General features: G+C 44.8%; 1 protein-coding gene across 1 annotated transcript in view; it reads left to right on the top strand.

The window, feature by feature from the left end:
- Positions 1-12,078, top strand: part of IGFBP2 (insulin like growth factor binding protein 2) — a 138,400-nt gene that overhangs the window by 41,046 nt on the left and 85,276 nt on the right. The window lies entirely within an intron of this gene.

Genomic DNA, 12,078 nt, shown 5'->3' with positions numbered 1-12,078 from the left:
CTGGCATATTTCCAGCCCAAGTATCCCTGGAAGTTGAGACAGGGTCAGCAGTGGCAAAGGAAAGGCATGAAGGCCAGGGTGCCAACACTGTGGGCTGAAAGCTTGGGATCATTGGTACCATCTGAGCAGGGGTACCATGGATGTGTCAGGTTCAGTTAAAGGCGGTGCCAGGTCCCAAGCCTGGTCTAGTTACATCTGAGTAAGAAGACACCAAGTGTTAGGTAGAGTCAGGGACAGGCAGAGGTTGGCAATGAATGGGTAGCAAGGTACATGCTTTAGTTCAACGTATGGCACGCACCATTTGTGGCAGCACAATGCAAAGCACATCCACTGACACGGTATGTTGGGGTGGCATTCAGAATAAATGGCGTGATTATTATTATTATACAGTATTTATATAGCGCCAACAGTTTGCTCAGCGCTGTACATTACAATGGGAGACAACATATGAGACAGTACAATAACAATTCAATAAAATACACGAGGGGTTCGAGGGCCCTGCTCCTTGAAGCTTACAATCTAGGAGGGAGGTGAGAGTAGTACAGGAGGAAATAGCTGTGGGGGATGGAGTGGTAGGAAGAGTGGAGGAGATCGGCTGTTAGGTGAGGGTGGGGTAGGCTTCCCTGAAGAGATGGGTTTTCAGGGTGCGCCTAAAGGTGAGGAGGGTAGGTGACAGTCTGATGGATTGGGGTAGGGAGTTCCAGAGGATGGGGGTAGCCTTGGAGAAGTCCTGGAGATGGGCATGGGAGGAGGAGACCAGGGAACTGGAGAGAAGGAGGTCTTGTGAGGAGCGGAGGGTGCGTTTTGGGTGGTAGATGGATATCAGGTCAGTGATGTAGTTTGGGGCAGTGTTATGAACAGCTTTGTACGTCAGTGTTAGTAGTTTAAATTTTATGTGTTGGGCAATAGGAAGCCAGTGGAGGGATTGGCAGAGGGGGGTGGCGGATACGGAGCGGTTGATAAGGTGGATGAGTCTGGCTGCAGAATTCAGGATAGACTGAAGCAGGGATAGCCTGTGTTGGGGTAAGCCGGCGAGGAGGGAGTTACAGTAGTCAAGTCGTGATATAATAAGGGAGTGAATGAGTTGCTTTGTAGTTTCTGGAGTTAGGAACGGATGTATTTTGGAGATGTTGCGGAGGTGGAGTCTGCGTGAATTTTGCACCATAGATCTAATTTCCAATGCTCTTTGTGATTTTTGAAATGTTACTGACACCTTCAGGGCTCCTTCACTTGTGAGGCTGGGGGTAGTAAAACCGTGTGCTTCAGGTGTGATTTTACTGCCCCTAACCTCTACTGTGTTTAGAGGCAGCATCTTGGGATGTACACATGCCGTAGCCACCTTGCTCTGGTTCATGGCCATGGCAGAAATAACCCCCCCCCCCCCTGTCGCCTAGCACCTGCCAACCATGACCCATTCAAGTGAAAATAGCGCTTTGCAAGTGTCCCGCAACCGAGAGCAATGCACACGGTTGCAGCGCACTAGTGCAGAGATCAAGGGGTTAGAGCAGGCAGCAAGGAGGCATTACAACACCTCCTTTCAGATACTCTCTGAAGAGTGACCTGAACATGCATCACTCTTCAGAGAGCACCTCAAGTGTGAATGAGCCCTTAGAGTTCCTGAATGGTTTTGTTGGAATGTTCAGAGTTCCTCCCTGGGCTTTAGAAAAGTACTCTGCATGGATAAACAGTGGAGCCGCACCGGACTGCAAGGGGCTTGCTGATGTGTGCGCTTGCCAAACAGAAAAGGAACCCTGTGATTAGCAAAAAGTGTAAACTTATAATTGTGGAGCCAGTGATGATAAGTGAAGGTTTGGTGAAAGTGGTACTTGTACAAGATCATTTCATGTTTTTCCTCTGCTTGAACTTGTTCACCTCTTTGAGAAAGACGCACTAAACTTACCACCCGACTCCATTTTCTGAATTTTTGAATTCCCAAAAGCCCAGAAGTCGGGAAAGTAACAGCAACAGATCTGGCTAAAATACTAACCTCCTCTCTGGCGCTGCCCCTCGCAGATCCAGCGCTGGTTCTTTTCTGGGATGTCCAGCATCATCCAATCCCCTTCCTATGAGCCCAGGCCACCAAGGATATGGACCCTGGGGGTAAGTCCTCCTAGGGCCCACAGTACTGGACTTCAGCTCTCAGGTGTCATTACAAGGGCTGCCACCACCGGAGGGGAAGAGGAAGGTCCCATGATGTCACTTGACCAGCCTAAAGATGGCAAGAAAAAATATACCTGGGATTTAGAAAAAATAGGGGTAGAGGGGGTCACAAAAATGCTGTCTCAGCTGATCTCTGGCCAAGAGAGTGACCTCCCTGGCGCTGCCCCTCGCAGATCCAGCGCTGGTTCTTTTCTGGGATGTCCAGCGTCATCCAATCTCCTTCCTATGAGCCCAAGCCACCAAGGATATGTACCCTGGGGGTAAGACCTCCTAGGGCCCACAGTACTGGACGTCAGCTCTCACGTGTCATTACAAGGGCTGCCACCACCGGAGGGGAAGAGGAAGGTCCCATGATGTCACTTGACCAGCCTAAAGATGGCAAGAAAAAATATACCTGGTATTTAGAAAAAATAGGGGTAGAGGGGGTCACAAAAATGCTGTCTCAGCTTATCTCTGGCCAAGAGAGTGACCTCTCTGGCACTGCCCCTCGCAGATCCAGCGCTGGTTCTTTTCTGGGAAGCTCAGCGTCATCCAATCCCCTTCTTATGAGCACAGGCCACCAAGGATATGGACCCTAGGGGTAAGTCCTCCTAGGGCCCACAGTACTCGACTTCAGCTCTCACGTGTCATTACAAGGGCTGCCACCACCGGAGGGGAAGAGGAAGGACCCATGATGTCAATTGACCAGCCTGAAGATGGCAAAAAATATATAGGCGTACCTTGGTCTACGAATTTAATGCGTTCTCCGGGATGTTCCGTATTGCGAAAAATTTGTAAACCAAAACACTTTTTCCTATAGGAATGCTTTGAAAACCAATTACTCCGTTCTGGAGGTCATAAAAAAGTAAAAAAAAGTCTTTTATCTGCTCAAAACTCTTTATAAAGTGCACTTTAAAGGCATAAATACTGTACAGGGACATGATTAAAAAAAAATTTGTAAATGCATTGAAAACCAATTAATCCGTTCTGGAGGTCAGAAAAAAGTCTTATCTGTTCAAAACTCTTTATAAAGTGCATTTTAAAGGCGCAGGGCCGGCGCTATAAACTTCCCAGGCACAATGCATCCTGGGGAAACTTCGTATTGTGAAAAAAATTTGTAAACCGAGGCATTATTTTCAATGGATTTTCATTCGTAAACCAAAATTTAAGTTAACCGAGGCGTTCATAAAATGAAGTACGCCTGTACCTGGAATTTAGAAAAAAATAGGGGCAGAGGGGGTCACAACAATGCTTGAGTTTTGAGGTCAACTATAGTGGCAATTTTCATTTAATTTCATTCATTCATCTTACGACAAATTAGCACAATTTTATCACAATTTCACCCAAAGAGGAAATTGTAATTTTTTGGCATTGGGGATGTACGTAGAGTAGTTTAGTTCATTTGGCTTAGTGCTCTTTGTATTTATGTTTCCTTTCTTTCTGTTTTGTGTATTTGATTATAGCTATACATTTTAATTTAACTTTTTTCACTTTTTGTTTTTTTTCATAAAATAATGCGGCTAACGAGGGGGCCAGTTTCAGGATAGTTGAAAAGAGCTTCAACCATTTAGAACCAATTGCTCCCACCAAAACCACCATTAATCACCTTGATTTTTCCTTCTCAATTGCCTCCAAGGTCCAGCTTGTTGCCAAAATGGTTATTAGTTCACCAGGCCCCATATTAGAAGGACAGTGTCTTTTCACCTGCCTGTGACACCTGTCCTGGCATTGACTACAGAGTCATTTTAACCATTTGCCACCCGCCCTATGGCCGAATGGCGGGCGGCAAATGTCATCAGCGTTCCGGGTGGACGCCATATGGCGTCCTCCGGCACATGCGCAGATTGCACTCCTGCAGAGCGGCGCAGCGGTGCGATCTGTGACCGGCCGTGTACCTCGGACACGGCCGATGACAGATCTGAGTATCGGCCCCGTTGCCGGTACCATGTGACCTGCTGTGACCAATCAGCAGGTCACATGACAGTTGTATACAATGGATGGCTTCATTCATACCATCCATTGTATACTAGTGTCTAGCTGTGAATGGTCACAGCTTATCACATGCACATGTCATGTGATTAGCTGTGGCCAAATCACAGCTAAGCACAAAAAAAAGAAAAAAAAAAAACAAACCCTGAATGAATCGATGTCATTCAGGTAAATGCTTGCTTATAGCAAAGTAATTCTTTGCTATAGGCAAATTGCGTAAAAAAAAAAAATACTGATCACTTCCCCAAAGTAGTGCAATGTTACTATGGTAACATTGTACTACTTTGGTCATAGTGAAATATGAAAAAATAATCTTAAAAAAAATAAAAAAAATTTAATTAAAAAAAAAAAAAACTAATAAAAAAAAAACTAAAATAAAAAAAAAATATATATATTTTTTTCATACTGTCACCAGTCAGTGTCCCTGATCACTGCCATGCCAGTTATATGATGACGCTGTACTGCACTGGTGACAATATGTAAAAAAAAAATAGTGAAACTAATTTTTTTAATTTTTTAATTTTCCGAAACATTCTGACAAAAAAAATACAACTTCAAAAAACTTGCGATTCCTCTTATGATGTACGTCGGACTGTCTACTTTGCAAAAAGGGGTCATTTGGGGGTTATCTGTACTGTCCTGACATTTGGGGGATATCTGTCCTGTCCTGACATTTGGGGGATATCTGTCCTGTCCTGACATTTGGGGGATATCTGTCCTGTCCTGACATTTGGGGGATATCTGTCCTGTCCTGACATTTGGGGGATATCTGTACTGTTCTGACATTCTTGGGCCAAATTAGATTGGCCGTCAGTACTTCAGGATTGATCAATATTCAGATCTATACCATAGTTTGTGAACTCTATAACTTTCCTACAAACTAAAAAATACATCCTAATTTGGGTTATTTTCACCAAAGATATGTAACAGAATACATCTCGGCCTAAATTTAAGAAGAACAATTATTTATTTGCAAACGTTTATAACAGAAACAAAGAAAACTAATTTTTTTTTTCAAACTGTTGGGTCTTTTTTTGTTAATTTAGCAAAAAATAAAAACCCCAGTGGTGATTAAATACCACCAAAAGAAAGCTCTAGTTGTGTGAAGATACTGATAAAATTTTAGTTTGGGTACAGTGTTGTATGACCGCGCAATTGTCATTCAAAGTGTGAGAGCGCTGAAACCTGAAAACTGGCCTGGGCAGGAAGGTGTAAAATTGCCCGGTATTGAATTGTTTAAGATGTACAGTATAGAGCGCTGATTCTCCCCACCAGCTCTTTGGCACAAAACATGTCACAGTCTTCAATCCATAGGCTAGAAATGAAGCCACTGCATATTTTCCAAAGACTCGAACACCGTGGTTCCTGGCCAGGTCCCTAGCATAGGTTCTGCTCCACAGTGGGGCCCTAAGATAGGGGCCCAGCCGCTCAGAAGGTCGAACCTCAGTACCAGTCCTCCCCTCCTATGGGACCTTTGTCTCCTGGCCACCATTTCTTCCACTCCTGAGATGGCTGCTCCTCCCTTTCCTTTACCACCCGAAGGATTAACCTTAAGTTGTACACAGTTCTTAGTTCGTTCCATCAGGAGAGATCAAAAATCGGTGCAACTTACAAATGCAGAACATTATACACTCACCGGCCACTTTATTAGGCATACCTGTCCAATTGCTTGGTAACACAAATTGCTAATCAGCCAATCACATGGCAGCAACTCAATGCATTTAAGCATGTAGACTTGGTGAAGACAACTTGAAGTTTAAACAGAGTACCAGAATGGGGAAGAAAGGGGATTTAAGTGACTTTGAACGTGGCATGTTTGTTGGTGCCAGATGTACAAATTATTAGTTATACCTCATCTAGAATATGCAGTTCAGTTTTGGGCACCAATTCACAAAAAGAACATTGGGGAACTGGAGAAAGTACAGAGAACGGCAACCAAACTGATAAGAGGCATGGAGGAGATCAGCTATGAGGAAAGATTAGAGGAACTGAATGTATTCTCTCTTGAGAAGAGTAAATTAAGGAGGGATATGGTCTCCATGTATAATACATAAGGGGGGATATGAACTCCATGTATAATAAATAAGGGGGTGATATGATCTCCATGTAGAATACATAAGGGGGGATATGATCTCCATGTATAATACATAAGGGGGGGATATGATCACCATGTATAATACATAAGGGGGATATGATCTCCATGTATAATACATAAGGGGGGATATGATCACTATGTATAATACATAAGGGGGGATATGATCTCCATGTATAATACATAAGGGGGGATATGAACTCCATGTATAATACATAAGGGGGGATATGATCTCCATGTATAATACATAAGGGGGATATGATCTCCATGTATAATACATAAGGGGGGATATGATCTCCATGTATAATACATAAGGGGGGATATGGTCTCCATGTATAATACATAAGGGGGGATATGATCTCCATGTATAATACATAAGGGGGATATGATCTCCATGTATAATACATAAGGGGGGGATATGATCTCCATGTATAATACATAAGGGGGGGATATGATCTCCATATATAATACATAAGGGGGGGATATGATCACCATGTATAATACATAAGGGGGATATGATCTCCATGTATAATACATAAGGGGGATATGATCTCCATGTATATTACATAAGGGGGGATATGATCACCATGTATAATACATAAGGGGGGATATGATCTCCATGTATAATACATAAGGGGGGATATGATCTCCATGTATAATACATAAGGGGGGATATGATCTCCATGTATAATACATAAGGGGGATATGATCACCATGTATAATACATAAGGGGGGATATGATCTCCATGTATAATACATAAGGGGGGATATGATCTCCATGTATAATACATATGGGGGATATGATCTCCATGTATAATACATAAGGGGGGATATGATCTCCATGTATAATACATAAGGGGGGATATGATCTCCATGTATAAATACATCAGTGGTTCATATAGTGAACTCGGTGTAGAGATATTCACCCTGAGGTCATCACAGAGGACAAGGGGGCGCTCTTTACGTCTGGAGGAAAAGAAATGTAATCTCCAAACACGGAAAGGTTTCTTCACAGTAAGGGCTGTGAAAATGTGGAATAGACTCCCTCAAGAGTTGGTTCTGGCCAGCTCAGTGGATTGCTGTAGGAAAGTCCTGGATTGTTTCTTGGATACACAGAATATAACTGGATATAACATTTATAGGGAAAGTTAATTCAGGGAATATCGGATTGCCTCTCGGGGGATCAGGAAGGTATTTTGTTCTCCTGCAGGAGCAAATTGGATCGTGCTTTGCTGTTTTTTTTTTGCCTTCCTCTGGATCAACTGTGGGTGTAGGATTATAACTGTTTTTATTTTTTTAAATGGTTGAACTGGATGGACTTTTGTCTTTTCTCAGCCAGACTAACTATGTAACTATGTGCTGGACTGAGTATTTCAAAAACTGCTGATCTCCTGGGACTTTCACGCACCGCCGTCTCTAGGGTTTACAGAGAATGGTCCAAAAAAGAGAGAAAATATCCAGTGAGCAGCAGTTGTGTGGAGGAAAATGCCTTGTTGATGTCAGAGGAGAATGGGCAGACTGCTTTGAGATGATATAAAAGCAACAGTCAAGCACTCATGTCAATACGGACCAAGATCTTTGAGGGACCAGCACCTTGTTGAATCTATGCCATGAAGAATTAAGGCAGTTCTAAAGGCAAAAGGGGGTCCAACTAGCAAGGTGGACCTAATAAAGTGTCTATCCTCCCTTCTTTAAGTGCTGTGGTGCTCAAACCTGTCAAGGCAAGGGTGACCCCATAAAACAAGAATAGAAAGTCCAGTCCTTAGACCCACATCAGGGTCCTGAAAAAGAAAAGAAGCGCCTCCTAAGTGCAGCAGAACCACTTTTAATAAATACCAAATATAGGAGAACTCACATGTAATAGTAGTAAAAGAGGCTTGTATAGAGGTACAATATCAAAGAAGTTGAGGAATGGCTGTGTCCCGACTTTTGACAGCCGCGTCTGCGCCCAGGAATAACGTGGTGACAGGAGGAAGAAGCTGGCAGGCATGAGTAATATCACGCAGGTGGCGTCTGGAATGAACATTGAGGCGTGGCGGCGGCGTGATGACGTCAGGGACCAGCATGCGTAGCGATGTGTTTCGGAGCATGCGCTAACCTCCAAGGGCGGGAGCGTGCTCTTTTGTCCACGTTAGGGTTCTGCTGTGGGATGACTCCTCCATTAGTACAACTGATCACATCCCCAAATATATGGTCAGGCTCCCAGCTCCCCAACAAGGCCAGGACTCCCGACCACCACCTGTATTTATCACACTCCTCAAGACAGAAGTGACACATGCAGGGGGAGGCACACCACAAGCACACCGTATTAACCCTCAAGGTACAAAATAATATTAACCCTTTAATTATTATTATTATTATACAGTATTTATATAGCGCCAAAGGGTGTGCTCAGCGCTGTACAATAGCAGGGGGACAGAACATGAGACAAGACAGTAATGATACACTACACGAGGGGTTCGAGGGCCCTGCTCTTTTGAGCTTACAATCTAGGATGGAGGGGAAGGTGGCACAGGAGGAGATGGCTGTGGGGGATGGAGTGGCGGGAGGAGTGGAGGAGGTTAGTTGTTAGGTGAGGTCGGGTGTTAGGTGAGGTTGGGGTAGGCTTCCCTGAAGAGGAGGGTTTTCAGGATGCGCCTGAAGGTGAGGAGGGTAGGCGACAGTCTGATGGATTGGGGTAGGGAGTTCCAGAGGATGGGGGAAGTCCTGGAGAAGTCCTGCAATCGGGCATGGGAGGAGGAGACCAGGGAGCAAGATAGAAGGAGGTCCTGTGAGGAGCGGAGGGCACGGGCAGGGTAGTATTTGGGTATCAGGTCAGTTATGTAGTTTGGGGCGGCGTTGTGAATGGCTTTGTAGGTCAGAGTTAGCAGTTTGAATTTGATGCGTTGGGCAATCGGGAGCCAATGAAGGGATTAGCAGAGGGGGGAGGCAGATGTGGAGTGGTTGGTGAGGTGGATGAGTCTGGCCGCTGAGTTTAGGATGGACTGGAGTGGGGATAGTGCTCGTTTGGGTAGGCCAGTGAGAAGGGAGTTGCAGTAGTCCAGGCGTGAGATGATGAGGGAGTGTACGAGTTGTTTGGTGGTGTCTGGGGTGAGGAATGTGCATATCTTGGAGATGTTGCGGAGGTGGAGCCTGCAAGATCTAGATAGCAGTTGGATGTGGGGTAGGAAGGAGAGGTGGGAGTCCAGGGTGACACCCAGGACTTTGGCGTGTGGGGTGGGAGAGATGGTGGCGTTGTTAGTAGTGATGGAGAGGATGGGGGGGGGCACAGGGTGGGGGGAAGACCAAGAGCTCGGTTTTGGATAGGTTAAGTTTGAGGAAGTGGAGCGACATCCAGTCTGATATGTCGTTTAGGAGGTGGGCGATGCGGGCGGAGGGTGAGGTGGGGGGTGGAGAGATAAATTTGGGTGTCGTCGGCATAGAGGTGGTAATTGAAGCCGTGGGAGTGAATAAGGTTGCCAAGGGAGGAGGTATAGATGGAGATGCCTACAAGCTACAAGTAAACGTCCTGGTGTGTGAGGGTGCCCATAGCATACTAATAGCTGAGTATCTTCAGTGTGAGATCATCTAAGGCGATGCTGTCTCTGACTACTAGCCTCAGGAGATTTGCAGTCAGATTTGTTGATATCACTACTGTGGCCTTCTTGCCGCCTAGCCGCCTGTAGGTATCGACCTTCAAACGTTGGATATTTCCAAGTGATCTGTGCAGGGACAGCAACCAAGATCGGCATACTAGACAGCAGCTGTGTGGTTAAGTCAAGGCACAGGAAGGCGTCTGGTACACAGATGGGGTAGGGGGTTGGGGGGGTGTTATGGCAGATTTCAACAGTTTTGCTCTATAAGAAAGAAGGCCTACACTCCCATCTTGGCTACCCGCTTTTATTGCTGTTTTCAAGACTCCAGGTGCGCAGAAGAAAAAAAAAATACAATGAGGCCAAATGTAATAACATCTCCCATAGCAGAGAAGAAGGACCCCCAGCTGGCCTCTCCTGTCAGGAGGTGTTCACGAAATGCTGACAGCTGAGGCCGTCGGCCATTCCGTTGCGGTTAGCGTGTCTCGTTATTGTAATTGGCTCACGTAGCAGAGGGGATTTACTGTGCACCTGTAGACCAGCGCTCGCAAAGCGCTCGCCGTCTCTTTAGGCGGCTTTAACACTTTGTGTTATTATTTTATCTGATTCCTCTGCAGACTTATCCGTCCCTCTCCAGACTGCGGGACATTAAGGAGACCCACATAAAAAAAAAAAATAAATAAATAAAATTGCAAGCAAAAGCACAGAAAAATCAAATATTTTAAGCACTTATTTTCAGTGTTTTACATTTTCATGATTTTTTTTTTCTTTTATACACTCGAACGGAGAAATTTGCAACCATAACTGTGTGAATACCCAAACTGTTAGGCCCCATGTACACGGGACGTTTCTGAATGATGGAAACTGACTGCTGGAAAACGTTGGTTAAAAAACGTCTGTTTAGCCGCGTTTGCATAATGCGTTTATGCGCGTTTGCGGTTAGAAGCGTTTTTTAAAGGTAAGCACAGGAGAACCTCCCAAATGTCCAGAATGCACTGAAAAGTGGTAAATTATGAACTATTTCACACTGTTTCAGAGAAATACAGAGAGTAGAAGCAGAGACAGAAGTATGTGGTGAGATTAGCTTAGGTGTGAGGTGCTCATTAACATTTCTTTTGTTTCCAAGGGTGGGAAAGGGGTCTGGTGGAGTCATTAAGGCCATCTGGCAGGGGGTCTTCATGAGGAACTTGAGGTGTGAATGGTCATTAACATATGACGTTTTTTAAAGGTAAGCACAGGAGAACCTTCAAAATGCCCAGAATGCACTGAAAAGTGGTAAATTATGAACTATTTCAGACTGTTTCAGAGAAATACAGAGAGTAGAAGCAGAGACAGAAGTATGTGGTGAGATTAGCTTAGGTGTGAGTTGCTCATTAACATTTCTTTTGTTTCCAAGGGTGGGAAAGGTGTCTGGTGGAGGGAGTCATTAAGGTCACCTGGCAGGGGGTCTTCATGAGGAATTTGAGGTGTGAATGGTCATTAACATATCTTTTGTTTCCAAGGGTGGGAGAGGTCTGAGGTGTGAATTGGTCATTATGATGTGTGAAGAGCTTGGTAGGAACATCCTGTGTTCAGTGTTTTGTCCATCTGAGTACCTTGAAAACTCTTTGCATGCATTTTTCATGATGAAAATAGGCTCTGGACAGCATTGGGAACTGGAAGAGTTAAAAAAAATTTCCAAACGCAAACGCTACTAAACGTGATATGCCGCGTTTAGCTGCGTTTACAAGCGTTTTGCGTTTGAAACGCTGATAAAATCGACGTCTGAACACAAGTTTGTTGCGTTAAAAAAAGCGACTGTAAACTCAACCGCCTGTAAATGACGATCTGTACATGGACACATAGGAAAGCATTAGGGTGAGTTCAGGGGCTGCTGAAAAAAAATGCTAAACAGCTCCTAAACGTGAGTTTATCAGCCGCAGTGTACTTGAGCCCTTAGCCCGGATTCACACTGATGTAGTGTGGAATTGGCAGCGTTTTCTGTGTGAATTCCGCACCGCATCAGAATCACACCCCATTCATGCGAACCACTGCGGGTGTGTATGTTAAGTTAACGACACCCTGTAATCGGTCTGTAAACCGTGTGAATACCCATGTGATCCAATTCTAGTGCGGACCCAAAAAAAGTTTCCTGCACCTTTTTAGTGTGCGATTAGAGCCACACAAAATGTACGGCTCCAATCGCACCGCGCACAAATCGCATGTGATTTGCAGAGGAATGCGGTGCGGTTCCTGTGCGAATCACATGCGATATACCGCACTGCATATATGTGAACCCGGGCGTAC

Source organism: Staurois parvus, unplaced genomic scaffold, assembly GCF_062004578.1.
Source record: "Staurois parvus isolate SC_StPar_1 unplaced genomic scaffold, SC_StPar_1.0 ptg000190l, whole genome shotgun sequence".
NCBI lineage: Eukaryota > Metazoa > Chordata > Amphibia > Anura > Ranidae > Staurois > Staurois parvus.
The sequence above is the reverse complement of the archived record's forward strand: the minus strand, read 5'-3'. Positions and strand labels throughout refer to the sequence as shown.